Raw genomic sequence first — 14,707 nt, forward strand, 5'->3', positions numbered from 1 at the left:
GCCCCGGGACCTCGAGCTAGTAAAGTAGGCTTGTAAATTCAATTCCCCAGATTTCTGTTTTCCAGTCTGAAACTAGGGGTTGGCTGGACGATGAGGTTCCCTGGGACAATGCCCTCCGTGGTTTCCTATTGCTATTGTTCCTCGCCCTTACACCGCCCCCCTCTTCGGGAGGGCCAGAAGAGGAAGAGAGCGCGGCCCCTTTAAGGGAGCCCTCGACTACGGACGCCCGGGGTGGCCCCCGCAGGGGAGCAGGGGCGGGGCGCTGGGAACCCGGGCTTCCCACGCAGCCGGGGACGCCGTCTCGTCATGGAGCTCGCAGCCAATCAGGATGGAGCCTTCCGGGACGCATTACTAGGGCGACGGGCCGGACGCCTCCCCGCTCCGGGATGAATTAGCGGCGGGTTCTGTTCGGAGGTTGTGACCCCCACGGATTCTCCAGGTCGCCCACGCGTCCCCCAAGGCGACGCTCGACGTCCTCTGCTGGTCACAGGTGGGAAGCCTGAACTATCAGGTGGGGGTTGCGCGCCGGTAAAATGGCGGCGGCGGCCGGGGGATTCCCGAGTTGGCGGAGGGGGAGCAGTCTCACGGGCTCTTCCCCTCGAGCCGAGGTTCTCCCCGGGCTGCGGCCCAGGTAACGGTCACTTGGCCAGGAACTGGGGTCCTGACGCAGGTGGCGGCGTCGCGGGCTCAGGTGAGAGGAGGCGCGGGGAAGCGATTCCAGGAGCCTGGGGACACGTCGGGGGGCTTTGGGACCGCGCGGGCCGGCTAGGCAAAGGCGAGGCGGCTGCGGGGCGAGGAGGGCCAGGTGTCCCGTTGGACGGCCCAGATTAGCGTCCAGACCTTCCTGTTCCAGATGTGAGCGGGTCTGGGAGCTGCCTCGCCCCGGACATACTCCTGTTTCGGCCACTGTGCAAAACGTCCCAAGTGGCCACCACGTGCCAGCCCTGATCTGTGTATATCCTTCAGGCGCCAGATGCCTGCCCATAGGTGCCCGAGTGGCGGTGCCACGAAAGGAAAGGTAGGCCCCAGCCAGGAGCTGCTGTCAAGCCTGATCCTTGAGGTGTTTTTAACTTCTACCTGCTTCTTAAAGAGAAGAAATAATGGTAGGGCACTCGAGATGCCTCAGGGACCTTTTGGTTCCTTTGTACTTACCTGCTTCAGGTGGGTTCCTTGGAATATTGCATCTGCCTTTGAAGCGCATTAACTGTATTCCATATGCACGTGGCTGTAGACGCGGCTGAGTATTGGGATTCAGTTTAAGCCCAGGGAAGTAACAAGTATGGTGAAGGGCTTTCAGAGATGAAATACTGTCTATACACGTCAGTCGCTTACTTGGGCAAAGACATGTCATGGAATATAATTAGTTGAGTTTTCAAAAAGTGTCTTAATGAAAGTCCTGTTTGCAAAACTGTTGATTTTTGAGAATAAAAGGAAATTGTCCAACTTTTAAAGGTTTTTCTTTTTTTAAAAGTTTCTCTTGCCACGTTTTACTTTGATGTGATAGATGAGCGTAATTATCAAGTGACTTTTCTATTTGATAGCAGGCTTGATTTTGCCTTGTTCTGTCATTGAGAAACACGGTAGCACTTTGTGTTTCAGCCCCAGTAGTTCTTGTCTTTTAGTGCCCACTGTGTGTCAGGTACTGTGAAAGTGAGGCTTCTACATTTTAATTTGAGCTAATGGGTTAGTTCATCTGCCCCCATCTGCCTGTTGATGACCGCCAAGAGGAAACAGTGGGGAAAACCTAAAAGACTTCTTCTTCCAAAGTGCTACCTGGAGATTTGGTCAGTTTGGCCTGGGGCTGGGGTAGGTGTGGTTTCTAATTCCTACTCTGCCAATTAAAATACATTAGGGAAATCATATAACCTCTTTGTCAGTGTCTCCTCTCTGGACCGGGCAAAGCATTTCTTGTCCAAACAAGCTCATTGTATTGTGAAGAAAACAAAACAAAACAAGGCAATGTATATATGAAAGGGGTTAAGAAAGTTAAAAATATTCAATGATAGCAGTTGACATTTATTACTATGTGGTTACTCTGCCAAGAACCTTATTTGTGCTGACTCAGTCACCTAGCAGTTTTGTGAAGTACTTTCTCATCTTGTTATACCAATGAGGAAACTGAGGCACCGAATGGAAAAATTCTGTTCTTAACTGCCATATGGTTTTCCGGTATCATACAGATTTGTTACGCGTTAAGGAGATATATAGGAACAAGTTTTTCAATGAAGTAATTTCGTTTGTGATTTTTTTGTTTATATTTTATAAAAATTGTGTTTCATTCCATTAGCATCCAACAGTGATTTATATGGTGATGACTACAGTTACTTTGGTTAAGTGGTATAGTCATCTTACTTTTGGTGCCCTTTATTTTAAAAATTATTTTAAAACAAAGAGTTGACTAATTTCTAACAGGAAGCAAAAATCAATAATTAAGGAAGATTTGGTTTTTATTAAACTCCAAAAGAATAATTTGCTGGGTGACTTTTGAACGAAAGCTTACGTTAGGTTGGTTCATTGCTTTGATGTATTTGCACTAAGTGTTCTAGTCTCTCTAGGAAAAAAAGGATATGGAATAAAAGTAGCTTGGACATTCATTGTTTCTTTGAGCCTTTATGGAATTGCCCTGCCAAGTCTTTGGCATGTAAAGATTAATTCCTGACCTTATCATAATGGAGTACAGGGAGAAGTTTCAGGTCCAAAAGTTTGTAGACCAGTGAATAAGATAAATAACTAATGCAGTGGGAGAGGGACTCATATAGTTGTGGTGGGTACAGAGAGCTGTGGAAACACATACAAGTTGCTTTTGTTGGGGGTGGTCGTGGCCAAGATAGGAAGAGAAGTGACTGCAGGATAAAGGAGATAGGTTTTCTAGCCAAAGGAGTTAGCAGTGGAGAGTCAGGACAAGTGAGAGTGCATTGGTGTCCAGGGGTCAGACCAGAGTTTTGCAGAAGTTGCTGAGAGAGAACCCAGCAATGATTATGAATTCTCATCTGAGAGAGTAAGTTTATCCTGTGCCCAGTGGGGCCTGTAAAACAATCTTAGTCAAGTAAGTAATATTATCAAGTTTATGTTCTGGAGAGATGATTTTGGTGACAGGGCGATACTCAGAATGTAAGGAGACCAGTTAAGGACAGTTTCCATACTCCAAGCAAGAGGTGGTGAGGGAGCGAAGCAGGGCATTTACTGGCAGACCAGAGGTCAGACAGAGTCTGCCACCACATTTTGAAGGCGGAATGGAAGATTGACTGGGTGTGAAGAATAATGGGGTGGGAGAAGGGAACCCTTGATAACCAAGTAAACAGGTGTTGGTTGTTTTGGTAACAATATGGTTGCAGATTGGAGACGTTGTTAATTTAGTGAAGGGTAGAGCAGAAAGCTCTTTGTTACTGGGTTTTGGGAGAATTGTAAACCCTTTGATGTCGTTGGGTCAATAAAGTTTAACAGAACCAGGCATATAACTTCCTCTATGCTTCTGGTTTCATAGACTACAGAAAACTTGCATATCATAAAAGTCTGCAGGGTCTAGTGTGAAGGTAGATCCACTGGAGTAAAGCCATGAAAAAGGAGTGGGAAGAATCCTCGTAAGTGTGTTGGGGGTAAACTGTTAGAATAACATTGTTTCATTTATTTTTACATTAGATGTAAAAATTTTTTTTTAATGTTTTATTTGTTTTTGAGAGAGAGAGAGAGAGAGAGAGAGATATTGCGAGCGGGGGAGGGGCAGAGAGAGAGGGAGACACAGAACCCGAAGCAGGTTCCAGGCCCTGAGCTGTCAGCACAGAGCCCGACGTGGGGCTCGAACTCACAAACCGTGAGATCATGACCCGAGCCGAGTCGGACGCTTAACTGACTGAGCCATCCAGGCGCCCCACATTAGGTTTTTAATATATTTGTGCAGAAGGCCATTATAATGTGGAAGTAATCACAAATGAATTCTCTAGTCGTAAAAGTGATCTCCATGCAAACATTCATAACCCTAGAGTTGTCTAGCATCGGACAGTGCGTTCCAAATTGATTGCAAGGTGAAGTTGGAAACCCTGCAGAGATGCAGGATTTCATGCATTCAGAGCAAGGTTGAGAACTGTTCAGACCAGAAGCACAAGTGAGAGAACTAGTACTCTAGTAATACTAGAGTAAAATTCTTAGAAAGGACTGTGAAAGCAGTGACTGTAACAGTGATTGATAAATTGGACTTCAGACTAAATTAAAATGAGAACTTCTCTCCTTCTACACCACTAAGAGAATGAAGGGCAGGAGTGCCGGGGTGGCTCAGCCCGTTGAGTGTCTGACTTCAGCCCAGGTCATGATCTCATGGTTCATGAGACGGAGCCCCACATCCGTCTCCCTGCTGTCAGTGCAGAGCCCAATTCAGATCCTCTGTCCTCCTGCCCCTGCCCCTCCCCTGCTCTCTCTCCCTCCTTCTCCCTGAAACATAAATAAACATTAAAAAAAAAAAAATTAGGGGCAAAGTACAGACTGGAAGAAGAAATTTGCAGTTCATATATCTGACCAAGGACTCCTACCCAAAATGTGTGTGTGTGTGTGTGTGTGTGTATATATACAATTAATAAGAAAAAGTCAATTAAAAAATATACAGAAATTTTGAACAGGCTCTTTCTACTAGAGGATCTCTGAAGGTCTGTATACAGACCTTCAGAGGAGCTCAAGGGGCGCCTGGGTAGCTCAGTAGGTTGAGCATCTGACTTCGGCTTAGGTCATGATCTCACCGTTGGTGAGTTCAAGCCCTGCATTGGGCTGCTGTCAGCCTGTCCGCACTGAGCCCGTTTTGGATCCTCTGTCTGCCTCTCTCTCTTCCCCTAACCCATTCACACTCTCTTGCTCTCAAAAAATAAATAAAACATTAAAAAAAAGAGGTGCTCAACATTATTAGTCAATAGAGAAATGGAAATTAAAGCAGTGAGCTACTACACACCTTCTAGAATGGCTGGAATCCAAGAGGAACGGATTTATATGTCTACAAAAACAAAACAAAACAAAAGTAAAAGGATGTTTGTAGAACCTTTATTTGTGGCTGCTAAAAATTAGGTAAAACCCAACGTACATTGGCAGTAGAATGGACAAGTCAACTGTGGTATATTTATAAAAGGAAACATTATAAAAGCAGTTAAAGAATGAACTGCTGATACACGCGTCCACATGAATGGGTTTCGTAGACATAAGGAGCCAGAGAAAAGATTGTATACCATATGATTCCTTTAAGTGAAGTCCCAAAACAGGTTCAGCTATTTCCTGGTCCTAGAAGTCGAAGCGGTGGTTCCTCCAGCAACCTTTTGGGGTATTGGAAATGTTGTGTATGTTGAGTTGGGCAGTAGTTACATGGGTGTATGTATATGTAAAAACTCAAGTTGCACACCTAAGATTTGTGCACTTTCTGTTATCCTTTAAAGAGGTGCTAGTGAGAATTGGCCATGTTAGGCTAATTAACTTGATGAGGAAAACCAGCAGGAATGATGACAAGAGAGATGCTTTGTAAGAATTTAAAAGGAGCATGAGAGGCTTCAGGGGAATAAATGATGAAATCTAGAATTTTTCTTTTGTGATAATTGTCTTGCAAAAGGCAGATGTGAAATCAAGATTGTCATATCATGCCGTTTTACAGTTTAGCCACAAGATTATGTCCCAATCCCTTATTAATTCCTTGTCCTAAGAATTAGTGCATAGTTGTGAGTGTAACCTAAATTTTGGTTAATATAAGATACATTATGCAAATAAGTTGATTTGTATTTCGTTTCATTTTTGAAGGTGAAAATTCTAATCCAGTCTCTCTTTTTCATCATTGTGAAATGTCTCTGTTTAAGAGAAATCACTGTGTGGCTTTTTCCATTCTATGCTAATTGCTCTTGGATAACGAGGACTCCTGTGATCCCTTTGGCTGCAAGGTTTTGGATAAAGTAATGGAGCTGAGAAAAGCCTGTGGTGAGTTCCCGGTAGCAGTGAGGGAAAGTTCGAAAAAGGCCTTTGTGAACTTTCAGCCATCACGTCTTTACCTGGTCCTCTCTGTCTGGCAGTGGGGACACGGGGATCCTACTGTGATAACCCCAGAGGCAGATGGAAGGCATGTCTGAGGGGCACCATCAATGAAAGCTGACCAGGGGTGATTAGCCACTTTTATCAGCAGACTTTCACAGTTGAGGTTTCTGAAAACTGAAATCGTTAACTTCCTCACTGGAAGTAGGTTGCTGCTCTGGGGACAATAAAGGGAAGACTTAAGCTACCCCTAGTTTTCCATGTCACATAAGAGCTCACCTCCATTTTATGCTTTAAAATAAGTGTATAGTTAATCCCCTTGGGAGAACTCGTGGAGCTGGTGACCTGGTATGGACAGGTGTCACAAAGCAAATGACAGAAGTTAGGAATAAGAGAACCAGGAGGAGGAGAAGTGAGCACTGCAGCCATTCCCAGCCTTCTTTGTGTGGAGAGAAGGGGATTGTTTTTAGCTCAGATATTAACTCTTTCCCCACAGGAATGTTCTGGTATCTTGGGGAAGGCAGCTTTGTCTTGGCTCTCATTATTTCTGCTGTCCTGTTGTTGTAATACAAGTGCTTTCTTAGAATTGTGTTTTTATTGCATAGCCTTTAAATAAAAATTTGCCTCTGTGGGCTTACAGAGGAAAATGATGGTAAGTGTAGTGGCTTGAACACGGTAATGTTTATTTACTTAACTGAATATTTTTGGACACTTAACCATGAACTTGGTGATGGGACACAGTTGAATAAGACACAATTCCTGTCCTTGCATTTACTGTCTAGAAGGCGGGGATAAATCAGTGCCTTCTGTACAGAGATCACTGAGATTTTTGTCACTTCTTGTCACCTGTGGGTTTTCTGTGATGAAAGGTAAGCATGGCAGCTGTAAAACATGAGGTCCATAGGCAGTCTTGGTGACACTCTCTTTTAGTAGCTATTAATAATCGTAAAAGCTAATATTTGTTGAGTGCTTACTACATATTGGGTTCAGTCCTAAAATGCTGTTAAGTTTGTAATTCCTCTAATTCTCACAGTGTCCCCTGTAAATACTATTATAGTCTTCGTTTTACCGTTGAGGCAAATGAGGCCAAGAAAGGTTAAATGACATGGGTTTGAACCTAGGCAGTCTAGTTCCAGAGTCTGCTGTTTTGCCTGTTTTAATCCAGTTTAAATTTAAAATATACTTTATGTAAATATACTTACGTGGCTTTAAGTGTAAGAGATTATGATTTGAATAAGAGTATGCTTTGTATTACAAGTTATGCTCAAAGTTCCTGTATATCCTTGCGAACACAATTGACTAGCTGCATAGGGTGATTCTCTCTGTAATGTGGGAGTTTTAATATATTTTTTTAAATGTTTATTTTTGAGAGAGAGACACACAGAGCACAAATGGGGGAGGGGCAGAGAGAGAGGGAGACACTGAATTGGAAGCAGGCTCCAGGCTCCCAGCTGTCAGCGGAGAGCCCGATGCAGGGCTCAAACCCACGAACCGTGAGATCATGACCTGAGCCAAAGTTGGACGGTTAACCAACCTAGTCACCCAGGTGCCCCTATAATGTGGATTTTTCTTTTTTTCTTTCTTTTTTTTTTTTTTTAATTTTTTTTTTTAATGTTTATTTATTTTTGAGACAGAGAGAGACAGAGCATGAACAGGGGAGGGGCAGAGAGAGAGGGAGACACAGAATCTGAAATGGGCTCCAGGCTCTGAGCTGTCAGCACAGAGCCCGACACGGGGCTCGAACCCACGGACCGTGAGATCATGACCTGAGCCGAAGTCAGACGCTTAACCGACCAAGCCACCCAGGCGCCCCTATAATGTGGATTTTTAAATGAGACATCCTTTTGCCCTTTTCTCCTTTCGTGTATTGTGATTATTTTGGCACTCTTTATATATATATATATCATATATATATAAATTTATAAACTTACACATTAACATATATATATAATATATAAAAAATATATTTTAAAGTTTTTTATTTTAGGGGGGGAGAGAGAGAGAGAGAGAGAGAGAGCGTGAGTGAGTGAGAGGAAGCATGCAGGAGGGGCAGAGAGAGGGGGAGAGAGGGACTCCCAAGCAGGCTTCACACTGCCAGAGCCCAATGTGGGGCTCAAATCCATGAACGTGAGACCATGACCTGAACTGAAATAAAGAGTCAGATTCTTAACTGACTGAGCCACCCAGGTGCCCTGGCACTCTTAATACTCTTGGATGTGCCTTTATATCATTGTGAAATTCAGTAAACATACACTACTGGGTTTTTATTTCTGTGTGTACATAATGGTATTTTATGATGTAGTATTCAAACTGGAGAATTTGTGAATTACTGGACTGACATACTTGTTAATGTGAATAACTACAAATAGAAACTTAAGTTGTACTTTCTGCATGGCTGTTAATTAAGACCAATTGATTAAATTAAAAGAAGAACTATATTTGCTTTGTCCTCTGTAACAATGGGAGAGAAGTGTAGAAGCAGGATTGAAGTAATGTAGAGTAGTCTAGGGGGTGCTAGAGTAACCTTATTTTGCTGAGTTTATTTAGGGTTGGGGTGAAACCAGCCCAATTTACCTTCTCTTGCCTTCTGAGAAGAAATACCTTACAAGTCAGAGTTAATCAAGACTGAATCATTGCTAGAGCCACTGTTATAAATAGTTCTTGTGTATTGAGTGGGCTAATCTTCAGGGAACTCAGGCTACATGGGACATAATTATTCCCAAAGCTATTTTTATTTCTCTTTTTATCTCAGATTTATTTAACTCTCAAAAATTAGGGGCATGAATATTCTTATTTTGAATTAAGCCCTCTAACATTGTGTACGTTTTTCTCTTTTGCAGTTGTGCTTCTGACTTCGTCAGGGCATTTTCCATACATATTTGTTCGTTGTTTATAATGTTTCTAGGAGATGGGTATTTATATTAGTTTCTTGTGGTTGCTGTAATAAATACCACAAACTTGGTGGCTTAGTACATCAAAAAAATTTTTTTTCACAGTTCTGGAGGCCAGAAGTCCAAGATCAGACTCACTGGCTGATGTCAAAGTATGGGAGGATTGTGCCACCTCCAGAGGCTCTAGGGGAAAATATGTTCCTTGCCTCTTCTAGTTTCTGGTGACTGCCTTCATTTCGTGGTTTGTGGCCACATCACTCCATTCCCTGCATCTGTGGTCACATTGCCTTTTCTTCTTCTGTATGTGGTCAGATCTTCCTCTGCCTTTCTTTTAAGTTTTTATTTTGGGGTAATTATAGAGTTACTTTCAGTTGCAAGAAGTAATACAAAAGGAACCCATGTACATTTCCCCAAGGTAACATCTTGCAAAATTGTAGCACAATATTGCAACCAGAATATTGACATTGATACAGCCAAGACACAGAATAGTTTCACCATATGGATTCCTTATGTGGTACTTGGATAGCCACACACCCTCTTCTCTGGCAACCACTAATATGTTCTTCCTTTCTGTAATTTTTGCTATTGCAAGAATGTTATATAAGTGGAATTATACAGTGTGTAACATTTGGGGATTGTCTTTTTCTACGTAACATAATTCCGTGGAGGTTCATCTATGTTGTTGCCTGTATCAATGGTTTGTTCTTTTTTCTTGCTTCGTATTCCTTAAGATCATTAGCATTTGGTGTGGATGTGTCCATTGAAGGGTATTTTGGGTTAGTTCTAGTTTTTGGCTGTTATAAATAAAGCTGTTATGAACATTCACGTACAGGTTTTTGTGTGGACTTAAGTTTTCATTTCGCTGGGATAAATGCCCAGGAATGCAGTCGCAGGGTCATATTGTGGTTTTATAGACAAATGGGTTTGTCTCTGAACTCTCCATCCCATTGTCTATGTCTGTCCTTATGCTAGTGCCACACTGTCTTTATTACGGTTGCTTTGTGGTAAGTTTTGAAATCAGGAAGTATGAGTTCTCACTTTGTTCTTCTTTTTCAAGTTTGTGTTGTCTATTCTGGTTCCCCAACAAATCCATATGATTTAGAATCAGCTTGTCAGTTTCTGCAAAGAACTCAGCTGTGGATTTGGTAGTGATTTTTAATATATTCACTGAGTTGTACGACCATTACCACAATTAATTTTAATACATTTTCATCACCTCAAAAAGAAGCCCTCTGTTGATGAGCAGTGACGCTTCCCTAAGCCCCAACCTTTCCCCTTAGAAGCATGTTCTAATCTGCTTTCTGTCTTGGTGTATTTGTCTATTCTGGACATTTCACGTAAGTGGAGTCATAGAATATGTGGTCTTTTGTGATTGGCTTCTTTCACCCAACATGTTTTCAAGGTTTGTCCATGCTGTAGCATGTGTCGGTGCATCATTCCTTATGGCTGAATAATGAGCTGTTCCAAGGCATGGATAGGACACATTTTATTTATCCGTTGATCAGTTGATGAACACTTCTTGGCTGTTATGAATAGTGATGCCTTGAACACTCAAGTACAAGTTTTTGGGTACATGTATGTTTCAGTTGTTCTTTGGTGTTCACCTAGAACTTGAATTTCTGGGCCGTCTGGTAAACATATATTTAAATTTTGGAGGAACTGCCAGACTGTTCTCCAGGCTGTACCATTTTACAATCCCTCAGCAGTGTGTGGGTGTTCCCATTTCTCTACATCCACACCCACACTTATTATTACCTGTCTTTTTGATTATAGGGACATTATAGAGAAGTTACATTATAACATCCCAGGAGGTGTGAGGTGTTTTGATTTGCATTTCTCTGATGGCAAATGATGTCCAACATCTTTGCATGTGCTTATTAGTCGTTTGTATGTTTTCTTTGGAAAAATGTCTATTCTGATCCTTTGCCCATTAAAACATTTTTTTTTAATGTTTATCTTTGAGAGAGAAAGCATGAGTGGGGGATGGGCAGAGAGGGGGAACAGAGGATGCGAAGCAGGCTATGTGCTGTCAGCAGTGAGACCCATGTGGGGCTTTAACTTATACACAGTGAGATCGTGACCTGAGCTGAATGAAGTCAGAGGCTCAACCAACAGAGCCATCCAGGTACCCCTTGCCTGGGTTATTTGCTTCCTTATTACTGAGTGATACTAGTTCTTTATATATTCTAGATACAAAACCCCTTATCGTATATGATAAGTTACAAAAATTTTCTCATGTAAGTTGCCTTTTCACTTGAAATGCAGTTGCTTTTTAAAATGTTTATCTTGGGGACGCCTGGGTGGCTCAGTCGGTTAAGTGTCCTAGTCTTGACTTCGGCTCAGGTCATGATTTCACAGTTCATGTGTTTGAGCCCCACATCGGGCTCTGCGTTGACAGTGTGCAACCTGCTTGGGGTTCTCTCCCTCCTTCTCCCTCTGTCCCTCACCAACTTGCAGCTGCATTCTCTCTCTCACACACACACACACACTCTCTCTCTCAAAATAAAGGAATAAACGTTAAAAAATAGACAAAAATGTTTGTCTTGTATCTACAACTTTGTTGAACTCACTTATTAGTTCTGGGAGGTTTTCGGAGTAGATTTCTTGGGATTTTCTGTGTAAACCATCATGTCCTCTGCAAATAAAGACAGTTTTACTTCTTTTCTGTGTAGCTTTTATTTCCTTTTCCTGTCTCCTTGCATTGACTAGTATTTCCAGTACTATGTGAACTAGAATGGTGAGAGGGGACATCCTTGCCTCATTCCCAGTAATGGGGATTGTGCATTTTGTCTTCTATCATTAAGTATAATAATGTTTACTGAGGGTTTTTGTAGATGCTCATTACCCGGTTGAGGACATTCTCCTTTATTCCAGTTTTTTTCCGAGAGTTTATCTCATGAACAGGCATTGAATTTTATCAGATAATTTTTCTGTATAGATTAGTGTGGTCATGTGGATTTTTTTTTTCAGTTTAATATTGTGGATTACACTGATTCTTGAATATTGAACTAACCACGCATCTCTGATTAAATTCAACTTTTTATGTCCTGCTGAATTTTATTTGCTAATGCATTGTTACATATTTTTGTGCCTCTATTCATGTATCGGTCTGTAGTTTTATTTTTCTTGTACTATTTTTTCTCTGGTTTTTGCATCGGAGTAATATACTAGCTTCATAAATGGAATTGGAAAGTGCTCCCTATTGTATTTTCTGGAAGTGATTGTGTTAACTCCTTTTTAAAAATTTGGTGTAATTCTCTGATGAAACAATCTGGGCCAGGAGATTTCTTTTTCCAGTGGTTTTTAATTATGAGTTCAATTTTCCTAATGGTTACAGGGCTTTTCAAATTACCTGTTTCATTTTGGGTGAGTTGTAGTCTGTCCTGCACACAGATTGGGGCTCCTCATTGTTGCCTGGCAGGGGTGGGTATTTCAGTTCCCCTCTAGGCCTCCGCTGAATACTACTCTGCATCCTTGTCTGTTTCCTGCCATGGGCCTCCGCTGACCTTGCTGGGAGGGGTGGCTTTCCTACCCCACACTATGGAGGTGGTGAAAGTCTTGCCTCTCTACTAGGCCTTGCCGCGTACTGCCCACATGGGGATGGGAAGGAGTGCCTTGTAACTGTCACGGGAGTAAAGTCCAGGCTCTACAGATAGTTTCCATAGACACTGTGTGGCTGGGGAAGGGAGTCTTAAACCTACCTGGCAGGGAAGTCTGGCCTTTGATATCACCCCTGCAGGGGTAAAGGATTGGCTAAGGGAAGGAGTCATGTTGAGGTGTAATGTTACAGCCTGGTGAGAGTGAAAGGTTAGCTCCCTACTTGGCCAATGCTGTAGTGGATGGCGTGGGCCACAGTTTTATCTGTGGTTTTTGGCTGGAGTGCAGTGGTTGTTATCTAAAAGTTTGTTGTGCTGTTCTTTTCTTGGTCCTTTGAAAGAGAAGAGACTTCTTTTGCCTACCCCCTTTGGCGTTTCTGGATAACTGGCTTCTTCAACTCCATGTCCGTGTGGTATATGAGCCAAAAGGAAAGCCCAGGAGATTCACCACTGTGTTGTTCCATGGGTCCCGAGTTCCAAGCTGGTGTGCCTTTCTCTCTCCACCTTCAGAGTCTTCTTTTGTTTGTGCAGGGTTTTTTAATTGCAGTTAGCTGGAACAGTAGGGGCAGCAGATCTAATCAACTTTACCATAGGTGGAAGTTGGACTGGGATTGTTTTTTTTTTTTTTTTTTTTTTTTTTTATGGAAGAAAACATAGGATAGAAATTAAGATACATAAATAGGCCAGTAAGACACTGAAGAAGTTAATTTTGGGTCATTTACTTTGAAGTGATAGTTTAACTCTGTCTTTATTTCTCCAGAGAGTAATTCCTTGTGTCTTTGTTCAGTAAAACCATGCCTTCATTCGTTCTAGATCTCTTAAGAAATTTGACAATCTAGTGGATTATTTCTGTATCTGTATGTGTGTGTGTGCATGTGCATATGTACATACATACATATACATTTATAAATTCATAGTGAATCTAAATTTCTGGCTTAGTATGTGACAGAAAACGTTATCTTAGTGGAAGATTAGTTTTCTGGAGAGGACTCCGTTTTTCTAGAGGTTGTTGGAAACCTTGAAGCTGTGGATTCTTTTCTAAAAGGAGAAATAGGCATTGTGCATAGTGATTAAGAGCTATGTAAGGAAATTCTGTGAAAGTCTTTTAGTAACACAGAGGATTACTGGGGTCTTCGTTGGAAACCGTGTGATATCTAGAGCACTTTTCCAGTAGGTTTAGCCTATGGGGTCTGCAGCTTTTGTTTTTTCATTTATTTTACAACTTCGTAAGTTGTCAGTAACTGACAGCAATGCAAATTCTTTTTTTTAAAGTTTGTTTATATATTTTGAGAAGGAGAGCGAGGGTGAGCGATCAAGGGAGAGGCAGAGAAAGAGGGAAAGAGAGAGAATCCCAAGCAGTGTCCAAACTGCCAGCACGAAGCCCATCTCGGGGCTCGAACCCATGAACTGTGAGATCACGACCTGAGCTGAAACCAAGAGTCAGTCACTCAACTGACTGAGCCATCCAGGTGCCGCAAATTATTCTTGTCCTTAAGACATGCATATGAATTTTTTGTTCGGAGATACAATTTATCTCTTTTCCTCTCTTCTGTAAGGGGCCAAGTTTTGGATCTATTAAGCAAATTTGTTTCACCATTTTTTTTTTAAATGTTTATTTCTTTTTGAGAGAGAGAGAGAGAGAGACAGAGTACAAGCAGGAGAGGGGCAGAGAGAGAGGGAGACACAGAATCCGAAGAAGGCCCCAGATTCTCAGCTGTCAGCACAGAGCCCGCTGTGGATCTCGAACCCACACACTTCGAGATCATGACCTGAACTGCAGTCGCCACCCAGGTGTCCCTCGTTTCACCATTTCTGATTGCCTATATGTTTGTGCTTTTTGGCCAAACGCCAGATGGCCTTTTGAGCCAGATGGAACATCTTATTTGGGCCATAATTAGTGAGTAAAGTAAAATCATAGACAGCTATTCATTTTATATTTGCATGGAAGACACCAAGTTATCTTTTTATTTGTTTAAATAATCCATTAACAGCTTGAACTGTGAATTTAGCCTGATGGGCTTGAATCCCTTGGTAGCATTTCCTGTCCTTGTGATTCGGAGCAGGGGATTTTGTTTTTTAACCTGTTTAACCACTGGGAGTAGCCTCGGTGCTTTTTCTGCTGTGGTGGTTGTGAGGCTTAAGAGATATGTCACATCCTTCTCACAGTACCTCCTACATCTGAAGAACTGTTTTGTTATTAGAAGACTGTGGACAATTGGGGCTCCTGGGAGG

At 42.2% G+C, this 14,707-nt stretch overlaps 1 protein-coding gene across 5 annotated transcripts in view; it reads left to right on the forward strand.

Annotated features, from left to right (window-relative positions):
* The first annotated feature begins 319 nt into the window (after positions 1-319).
* Positions 320-14,707, forward strand: part of LCLAT1 (lysocardiolipin acyltransferase 1) — a 184,910-nt gene continuing 170,522 nt past the window's right edge. Inside the window, exon 1 of one of the 5 annotated variants that reach the window (XM_058682946.1) lies at positions 320-511. The gene's annotated coding sequence lies outside the window, so the exon portion shown is untranslated. Of the gene's footprint in view, positions 512-572; positions 692-4,633; positions 5,938-14,707 lie in introns of those variants that run through there. The other 4 variants (XM_058682947.1, XM_058682945.1, XM_058682948.1 and 1 more) reach the window with 4 other exon arrangements.

Source organism: Neofelis nebulosa, chromosome 9 (genome assembly GCF_028018385.1).
Source record: "Neofelis nebulosa isolate mNeoNeb1 chromosome 9, mNeoNeb1.pri, whole genome shotgun sequence".
Lineage (NCBI taxonomy): Eukaryota > Metazoa > Chordata > Mammalia > Carnivora > Felidae > Neofelis > Neofelis nebulosa.